This window comes from Chiroxiphia lanceolata, chromosome 12 (genome assembly GCF_009829145.1).
Source record: "Chiroxiphia lanceolata isolate bChiLan1 chromosome 12, bChiLan1.pri, whole genome shotgun sequence".
NCBI classification, from domain to species: Eukaryota; Metazoa; Chordata; class Aves; order Passeriformes; family Pipridae; genus Chiroxiphia; species Chiroxiphia lanceolata.
Genome location: NC_045648.1, coordinates 10,789,641 through 10,800,098, shown reverse-complemented (window position 1 = coordinate 10,800,098; position 10,458 = coordinate 10,789,641).

Below are 10,458 nucleotides of genomic sequence, written 5' to 3'. Positions count from 1 at the left end.
GCATGAAAATCTGCCGCTGCAGGCAGAAGTGACATGCACACAGAAGAGTAATTCCCTATAAAGGTGCAGCAGCAACCAAGCAGACAAGGACCTAAAAGGCTGATCTGTAGGAGTAACAAATTTAAATGTCATAGGTGCAGGGTTCTGCTGAAGAGGAAACACCCTCAACACCAGAAACAGAGAAGATGGAGAGCCCCTCTGAGGGGATACTGAGGGCAGAAGCTTTATTGCCTGTTAAAACCAGGAGTGATCTCAGATCCTTGCAGTGCTCTCCTGCTGTAGAGCAGTGTTCTTCCTGGAAAGAAGAAAGTGGGCAGAGTGGAACAGAATCCTTAACCAACAAGATGAGGCTAAAGGAGAGCTACTGTAATCCAGGACAGTGCCAGATGATCTGAGAAGAAAAAAGAAATTAGAAAAGCGTAACAAAGATGAACACTTTCTCCTCCTCCCTTGATCCCCAAAGAATCCCAGTGTTCCAGGTTGACAGAGACAGGGAGAGGCAGTTTCCAGTCTCCAGCCCAGTTTGCCAGTCTAGTGAGAAGAGCAATAGAAAAGTCATGTCTCAGAACATGCCTGAACCCTGCAGCCTGACAAGGCAGTAACAAGGTCTTTGTTGAAAAGATTTGAGGCCACACTTAAATGCACCCCAACATTTCCCCAACTGTTGGCTGTCTCTGATAACATTTTGATTCCAATTGGACCTAAAGAAGGACCTGCATGTCTGAAAGCTGACGTTTTTCAGATTACATCATTTGGTTTAATTAAAATACTGCTTCTTCCCACAAACTTTTCTCATTTGTGTTACACATGAACGCTAGATACTCAAATCCTTGAGAAATTTAAACTTAACAAGATGGTCAATATGTCAATGGGACTTCTTTTATAACTCCTATGACCTCACCCAACAATCCTTATGCGCAATGCAAAAATAATAGCTTTGAGTTTTATTCCTCTTCCTTTTACAGTCCTCCACAGTAGGTAAGTCCAGAAACCATTTCAACAGACATAAGTGTTTAAAAGGGTTAATAAGACTTAAGGAATATTTAATCAAGACTAATCAGGACTAGACAAATCCTGATTTTGATTAGCTTTTCATTTATAGTCCAGTGATGGGCAGTTTGACTAAAGGCACAATATACCCTGAAGAACCTTTTTATTGCTGACAGTAACACTTGGATTAAAATTAGCACAGCATGATTTTTAAATCCCAAATTAAGTCTGCAGAAAAGGCAGTTAAAAAAGGGTGGGTTGTTTTTTTTTTTTTACTCACAAACTGAGCAAACTTGATCTGGAAGCCATTAACAGATAATAAACATAACCTTCCCCCACTCACTCCCAAGATGCCATCTCTACAGTCACTTTTCAGCATACAGTCATATTTTTACAACTTGTCATCCTACAGAGAAAAGCCTCATAGGCTTTCATTTTATCCCATTTCTCCCTCACTGCTAAGGAATTACTGCTTTCTTTTCAACAGAATTCACTTCCTAACAAGGAGAAAGAAGTGGAATGAAAGAAGAAAAATTTGGTTTGAAGAAAAGGTTACAAAACTCTCTTTAGGATGACAAAAGCCATTCTGAAAAGTAAGTAAAAACATTACAGCAGGTCAACCTTAGACTGTGCTGCACAACCTGCCTCACACAGACCCCTCATGGAATTCACCCTTATAGAACAGACCCAACAATGAGCAAAGGCACCAGACACAACTTCTCAAAAGACCATTTCTTTAAAAAAAAAAAAAATCACAATCTGTAGAAGTAGCTTTGAAGATTTTAAACTATTCTTGTCACATGAAGTATCTGCACCCCTTTGACCTTCAAAGCCAACTGGCTTATTTTGCATGACAGCCTTGTAAACTAAGTTGTAATCTGTTCTTCCACATCATGACTGGCCATAGCCCACTATCAGACCAGGCTTGAAGATGCATCTTTTTCAACTCCTCTCTTTCCCAATATAAAAATAATTCATTTGAAAACCATAGTATGGATGGCTAAATAAATACCTTACATGAATAGAATTAAAACATAAAACCTTTATTTTAAAGGAGTTATTCTGTTAACTGTTGTAAGAAATTTAATTTAGCGTCTCAGATTTGTGGATGTTCTTTACAGCCATGGTAACATCAGAAAAACTTGACCAACCTTTGCCATTAAAATGAGAAACACTGACTATCTGAACAGAGAACAACGTTGCTGTAAAGTGCTGTAACTTCTAACTTCTGCAATTTTCTTTGCCAGATATACAAGAGTCATGAAAATGATTTTCATAATATAACCCCAATTTTAAAAGAAATGAAGAGGAGATCTTTTTAGGTGTAGCACTATTCCCATCCTGGTCCAAAGACATGAGGTAAGGGTTCTACAGAGGAGAACTTGTTTTACCACATTAAGATCCACAATCTTTTATTTTATCATTGAAAAAAGATGAAGAGCTTTATCCTCACTGTGTAAGGGTAACTTATCTTTCCTCACTGCGTCAGGGACACAAAATTGGACATGGTGCAAACATCATGTCACCTGCTCCTCCTATTTGAAATTATTTTCATTATGGGTCCTATGAATCTTGGAGAAAAACTGATTTGTTAAGAGAAGTAAGAGTTAGGGAAATACGTTCAGCACTGAAAGGACTAAGCACAGGATAAGTAAACCCCAAAACATCAGACAGAGGCTGGAGATTCAAAATCCTGTGTTCAAGAAGAGACCAATGAGACAAGGATATTTCAAAATGTAACCAACACATCATTCTAACACCAATGCAAAAGAACAACTTGGCCAATCATCAGATACCACTTAGTTCCTTGGAATCTTCATAAAATGTTGGGGGGAAGAAGCAGAAAAAACCAACAAAAAACCCAAACCAAAACAAAACAAAAAAACCCCCAAAACAACAAAACAAAACAAAAACAAACAAACAAAAAACCACACCCCCAAACAAACAAAACAACAACAAAAAAAACCCCAAACAAAACCCACAAACCTAAAACCCAAACCAACCAAAAAAATAATCACCAACAAATGACCACACACACCCCCCCCAACAAAAACACACCAAACCCCCCTCCCCCCCCAAAAATAACCCAGAGAAAAAGATGGCTTTCTAAACAAGCCTGTAGAGGCTTTGAGTAAGCGTGGAACTAGATAATTTAAATTTCAAGAAAATATGCTATCAGTTCCTTCTTATTTAAATATAGAATCTAAAGATAACTAAGGCTGCTCATCAGTGGATAAGAAAACGTTAAAAATTAAAATTAACAAATTGAGAGTTTGTATGACTGTCACCAGACAGCTTAATGCTGCATCTGCTCTGCTATACTTGAAAATCTGACTTCTCTCAGTAGAAAAAGTAAGACATATCTGGATGGTTTCCTGTTCTAAGAGAAGAACACAAGAATAGCTGTGCTCGGTCAAACCACAGGTACACAGAGCGTGATGTCCAATTTCCAGCTCTGACCAACATCAGATGCCTCAGCAAGGCTAAGAACATGGCAAGCACATAGTGATACTTCCACAGAAATCTCTCTTGGCCACAAGCATTTTGTGGCTCAGAAACCAGAGGTAGTGACTCTACTTAACAGCTCTGTATGTTTCTCCAAACTTCTTCAGTAATCTTTGAAATTTTTTAAAATTTAGTACCTACAGTGTCCTTTCGTGCTCAATAATATTGCATGAATAGCCATTTTTATTTTAGTTTAGTCTAATCTCATGTTCTGCTAGTCTTGCTTACTTGAAAGTTAGGGAATAGCCAGAGAACTTCTTGTAGGATATATGTTCTTGCTATAGACAGCTGAAAAGTTTTGTATATTAAGACATCTTGTGAACAGACAGCTCTTCTCTCAATACAGGTTTCTTTTCCTGATTCTGCTCATTCAATATTTGCAAACTGATGGAGAAGAATTTTGATTTTCTGGATTCAATATTTGCAAGTTCTCATACTATAACCAAAACTTTTAATAGCACTTTTATCACATATTTTGACGTTAGACTATACTTTTCTGAGAGATGATTTAACAATACCATTTAGCCAAACAAAAATCTCCTGTCCTACCTTTTTATATATCACCATCATAAAGAGTTTTGCCTGCAGACCAAGATACAGAGATGCACATTTTAAGTGCATCTCACTTATCTCAGTCCTTCAGCAAAGCAATCACACCTCACTTAAACTCAGTCCTTAAGCATAACAAACAGCTCAGAGGTTAAAGTAAATAGCTTTTCTCAGTAGCTGTTCACTCTGAGGCACTGTCAGAATACAGCAATTTAAATTCAGCTCTTCACAGTAGCCCTAGTGGGAGGAACACAGGCAGAAAGGTCAAATAAACCCGTCAGAGGAGCAGAGCAGCTCTGATCCACAGCCATTTTTCAGGATTCACCTAGGCTTCTTCCTAGCAGAACTATTCCTTTTCTCATTGGGATGGATTGTTAGATTTACACACACGTTCGCTCAAAAAAACTTGGACATTCACAATTCTGTCTAGAAAAACTACAGAATAAATTGTATAGAAATGAATCATCCTGAAAACAAAGGTCATTTAATGGAGTGACAGAGTGTTCTGCTGCCCGAGGTGCACAGACATGGTCAACATGTTACCTGCCATGCAGGGAGGTTCAATCAACTAGTAATCAAATACCATTAGAATGTTTTGGTGCAAGCCAACTACCACAACATAGTATCTTCCTGCTTCTACCACTGCTGCCCAGACTTCTGCTTCTACAGAACCAATATTGGTGCTATCAGCAGAAAGATTTTTCCTCTGCTTGATTACTTTGTTTCTTAGAATCCATATTTTACTGTACAACACATAATAGAAAAACCACTTGGAGTTAGGTGGTTGCCTTGATCCTTGAAAAATAATTCTGCCTCCCAGCAAGTGTGGGAAATCTTTCACACCAGGTTACTTTAGATATGTCACTTCTCAGTGGCACAGTTACTGCACTGCTCCCAAACACCAGAGTGGATTCAGGAACAGGGCTCTTTAAGTCTGAAGTATTCAGAGCCCACCACAAATTATATGCTGCATATAAGCAAAAGGTATCACCTGAGCAATATATACTCCTTGTCTCATGAACCAATGTCTAAGTAACCACATATTAGTGGCTGTTGGTATTTTCATCACATCTGAAATATCAACAATAACTAGAAGTGCATATAACGTTTGTAGCTGGCATCCAGTACTTTGAATAGGTTGCTTCCAGTTAAGAAGCCATTGGGACTTCATGTGCTTTCAACATTGTTACTTTTCTATCACCCTTGGTATTATCCCCCACACACAACTAGGAAGTAGTACAGAAACTTGACAAACAGCTATATTATAAACTAACAAAATACGGCAGTAAGAGTAAAAGCTTAAAACTAATCTGATTGTATTAACTGAGAGAGTGTCTTTCTCGATATCTTACCCATATCTTATCTCACCAATACCTTAATGTGTGGTGGGAAGGAATGAAATGTGTTGCCAGCTGAATGACCTGAAAGTGTTGTGAGCAATATTTGGACTAGATCAGTCAAACAGAAGACATGCAGCCCACCCAGAAAGACCAAATATCGAGACTGGCCACCAGAATATTTTTCCTCTTTTGTGGTGCAAGGTAATAATTGGATCAGAGGTTGACTTTAACATCTGCTGCTGGTTGAGATCTCTGACTGGCCTTTCCAGCTTCAATCTGAGATACATTTTGAACATTATTAATTCCCGTGACCTAGTGTCAAAGTCTGATAGAGAAAGTGATCTGCTTGTGTTATCTTCCAGTGTTTAATATTGGTTCTGGATAGAAACAGCTGGAAACAATATCACTTTTGCTACAACAAATTTTCAGAGGAATTTGTTGAAAATATCTCATATCTATAAAGAGCTGGTTTCGAAAATAGACTTATAAATCGAAGGTGTATAGCGGAAAAGCCACATGAGCAAACTGCTTGAGATGAGTATCTGACCACATTATACAGGACACACTCAGAAATAAATTCTCAGCTTAAAAATTCACGTGGAAGTCTGAGTACAATTTCATCCCAAACTCTGAACCCACGTTTTCTAATTAAAATGAAGTAGAGTCAGATTATCTCATACTTACTATTTATTACTCATTAATCTGTGGATGGGTTCTGCAATATCTCTTCATGTGCAGCTGTCATTGATTTCAGTAGATGCTTAGTATGCAGAAACTTAGAATGAACTCTGAGTCTGCTCTAGCATTATGCACAAATTGTACTATATAAGCTTTTACTCTGCTGGGATTTTTCCAACTTAAGTGAAAGCATTTAACTCTTAAAACTGTTTTTGATTTAGAACCCAGAGTACCTAGGCTGTCATTAGTTATTGCAGCATGCCATGAAATAACCGCAAATGAAAGTAAGAAATGAAGAATTACTAACAACTGAAAGTGAGGCTTTATTTATAATTACCTAGTCAAAAAAGTATGACACGGTTTTGATGGGTCAAGTCCCCCCTGCTCCTTTGATGAGATGAGGCAAAGGAGTGTTGCACGCAGCTCTCGGAAATCCCCCCGCAGTGTGTGCACTGTCAGAGATTACACGGTGCGTGAACGCTTCCAGAACCTCCCCGAGCAGCACTTGCATGCTGGAGAAAAAAGTCTCTCTTTATTTTCAGCTAGGGAGGTACTAACAAAATATTTCAACAATCTAAAGCAGCAGATTTTAGGGTATAGAAATGGACAAAGTCCAAGCAAATAAATTTGGAAAATAAATCCGCTCTTTTTTTTATTATTATTGGCCGTGAAATAACCTATATAAAGTGCTTTGCATATTTTTGCATGATAGAAGAATAAAAGGAGTGAAGATATGTGTATTCTTTCTTTCTGATTAAACACTGCATGTAACCCTGTGACTAACAACAGGAACGGTACTGGCAAAAAGCTGATGCATTTTTGACACGGTGGCAAACTTTTTTATATGGGAGACTTGGAAAAAGGCGAGTGATATCTTGGTCATTCAAATGTGCATATATCCAAAAAACCCACAGCTCTAAATACAGGTACAGAAATTCTGTTCCCCATTACTGCCACTCATATCTCAAGAGACTTTTGAGTGAAAGTGCAACTTCCAAGAGGCTTCAGGAATTCAGCTTGCTTCCATTTTTTCAATAAACGATGAAACACTCCAAGGCCTTTTTATTCTCTGAGGCTATTTGAGGCTTAGAAAGAGGAAGGAGCTAAGTTTCTGGTTCTAATTATTACAGTAATTTTGAATGAACAACTATCAGGTGATGAGGACCTGGTAGCACTTCAATACATCCCCTGATGTTTGAAGATGGAAGCAGAAGAGAACTGGTGCCGTAGCTGGAAGTCAAATCTTTCTAAGTATATTTTTCTTAGTGTAAATACCTAAAACTACTTAAAACTGTTTCTTTCCAGAAAGTGTTGATATATAAGATCAGTTTTTCCAGATTTAGAGAATTTCCTCTTTCACAGTAATGGAAAGCCTGCTTTTCTTTAATGCCAGAAGATAGTTTATCATTCCTAATCCTTAATTAATTAATTATTGCTCTAATACAGTAGTCCGAATGCTTTTAGAAGATCACCATCAGAGGAAGAGTTTGTTAAAAATATGCACTCTTGGGATGCATCCAAGTTGAACACAAACCCAGTCATAGTATTTTGAGGGTCTGACACTTTGGTTCATAAGCAATTACTTTCTGAATACAGACTCAGCATTTGAGCAAAGACAACGTGTACTTCTGTATGTCAGTTACTGGCTCTTATGCTTGAATCTAGGACTAGGTATCAAATAAAATATGGATTGTACTTGTCTTCAGAATAAAGGAAAAACATTTATAATAAAGTTAATGAGCAAAGATTTACATTCCTGCACATGACAGTATCTATGGCAGGGACAATCAGCAGCTTTGTTACTGCAGTCCTACAGTTATTGCTGCTTCTAAGTGGAGTGGAAAGTTAGAACTGCAATAGTGACAAAGACAGACAAAAAACCACCTATCCCCTCTTCTAAATGTAAAGCTGCACCTTGCTTTTGATCACTTGAAATACAGAAACCTGGTTTTGCTTAATAGAAATTACTGTCGTGAATGAGGGTTATGAATGGAATATCATTTGGGTTTTACTCCTTATCTCTAGTACTGCTCCCCAAACTGTACCATCAATTGATGGATTAGAACACCCAAATTCCCCAAACCTTTTAGTCTAAAATTGCAGTCACAGCAGAGAAGGAAAGAATGATTGACTTTTTTTTTTTTCTTTAATGAATGGTGGTTGGGAAAGCACCACGCAACCCCAGTCGCTCAATACACTGGTTCCTGTTGCCCCGAGGCACTAGAAATCCATCTCCATTTAAAAAGCAGCCTCGTTGCCACACACACAAATGTATTCTCAGAATAGCAGAAAGCTGGAACAGGTGCAGTCAGACAGGGAGTTGCATGTGAACACAGGCATGTGGCAGAGGATCCAGCAAGAGTCCAGCTCTGGGGCATCAGGACTCCCCTGCAGTTTGAAACTTGATCACCAAATGTTTAATTTACACATTTATCTGTTTGCAATTAAAAATAATAATTAAAAAAAAAAAAGAGATTAAGTCAAACTCCTAAACTGATTCATCTCTTCAAGAAGGTGCCAGAAAAATTTAACCTGTCAAGGAATACAACTGACTGAAGTCATACCAGCCCTAATTCCTTTGTCACTCTTGTGAATAGATTAAAACAACCAGAAAAAAATTAAATAGAAAAGCTGCATTACAGAGTCTTTAAATTGTGAGCAAAGAAAAAAGTAACATTTTAACTTAGATTTCCCCTGTTAGAAAATATGGTCCAAATATACAGTGAATTCTGAATTAACTTGAATTTCCTTGGATTGAGTAAGAAAACAATGCACTGATTTTAGAAGGTCATTCTGTGATAGTGTTTAATTTTAAAGCAAATCTGCACTACTCCAAGAGTAGTTAATCTAAAGGGATTGATTTCTGACAGCTGTTATTGTTTGAAAAGTTAATATAGAGGAATTTTGTATTGGTTTGAAAGGGCATCTGTTTCTAGAACGTGTAAAGCTTTGATAAATCAGAGATAATTTATCTGCTTTCACTTTGTACAATAAAGCTGCTTTTAATATTCTTATCTTATAATATTGGATGTTAAATAGAGTGACTTTATCATGCCATCAGTTTTTAAGCAAAATCATTGAAGTCAGGTGGGTTTTCTGTTCCAGAACAGAGGAATTATGTGACCCACTATCATCTTACTTGTAGTGAGAAAGAAACCCAATGAAACAGAAAAGGCTACATTGTGCTACCAATTTATTAACAGTTTGCCTCTGAGAAAATGAGAAATTTTACTTTATAAACTATACCTAAATTTGTATTTCATTGTATCTAAGTACTTGGAGAAAGTGAGTTCACACCAAATATTTCTTTCAGCTTCTCTCCTACCCACCACGCAACTCCTTTGCTCATTTATTCAGCAAAATTCCAAATTGGCATTAGGCACACAGAAAGAACAATTTTAGGAAACCAGACATTTCTTAAGCCAAAGGAAAAATTGAACTGGCTTCCATAAACAAGACAGTAGCATCTTCCAAAATAGAAGGTGGAGCTAATGATTTTTATTGCGGAGAAAGGGAGGGGAAGTATTCTTATAAAATTTGGCAAAAAAAAATCTGCTCTAGTATTGAAGTCAAGGGGAGAGTTGTGAAAAAATACATGCTTGAGCTGCAAGTAACTGGGTGATATGTTGGGGGAGAGGAGGGACATAAAATAGTTCCTAAAAGTCATAGAAGTTCCATGACTTCATCATTTACTGAGCCTTTATCCCATTCTAGGAATGTGTTTTATTTAACAACATATACACTCTTCCTAAGTACATATACACAGCAAACTGAACAGGTATGTTCTTTTGGAAATAGTACCAAAAAAAAAAAAAAAGGAAAAGTATACTGACAGGAGGGGAAAACTAGGAAGTGAAATGCACACTCCAAGACACGGCCTCAGCAGTTGCTCTCATTCTGAAAGCACCTGCACTCAGCTCTGAGATCTGTGGCTGCATCATTTCACAGCCATGGAAAATGTGCATCTCTGCTTTCTACCTCACTTTCCCCAGCTCTGATATCACATTACAAGGACTTTCTCTGTTATTCCTTCAGAAGGACTCCGCTTGCATGTGCCTCTTGGTGTGGAGTCACTAGACTGCTTCTCTGCAGAGAACTGTCCAATTTCAGAAAGCACACATTTACCTGTGGGAAGCTTTATTTCCTTGTCATTATTTACACAGTTACCTCCAAATATCCTGAAAGCATTTATGTCAAAGTTAAATTGTGATACATACGAGAAAAATACTAGAGGAGGCACCTGAAGTTAGGTTACAAGGCTATAGAAATTAAACCAGGGATCTGGAAAAACAAATTTGGTTTATATTCAAGGTACAATTTCAACAACACATTAGCCAATGAACACCATCTATGACTTGAAGAGCAAGCCAGATTGGAAACTTTTTTCAGTACCCAC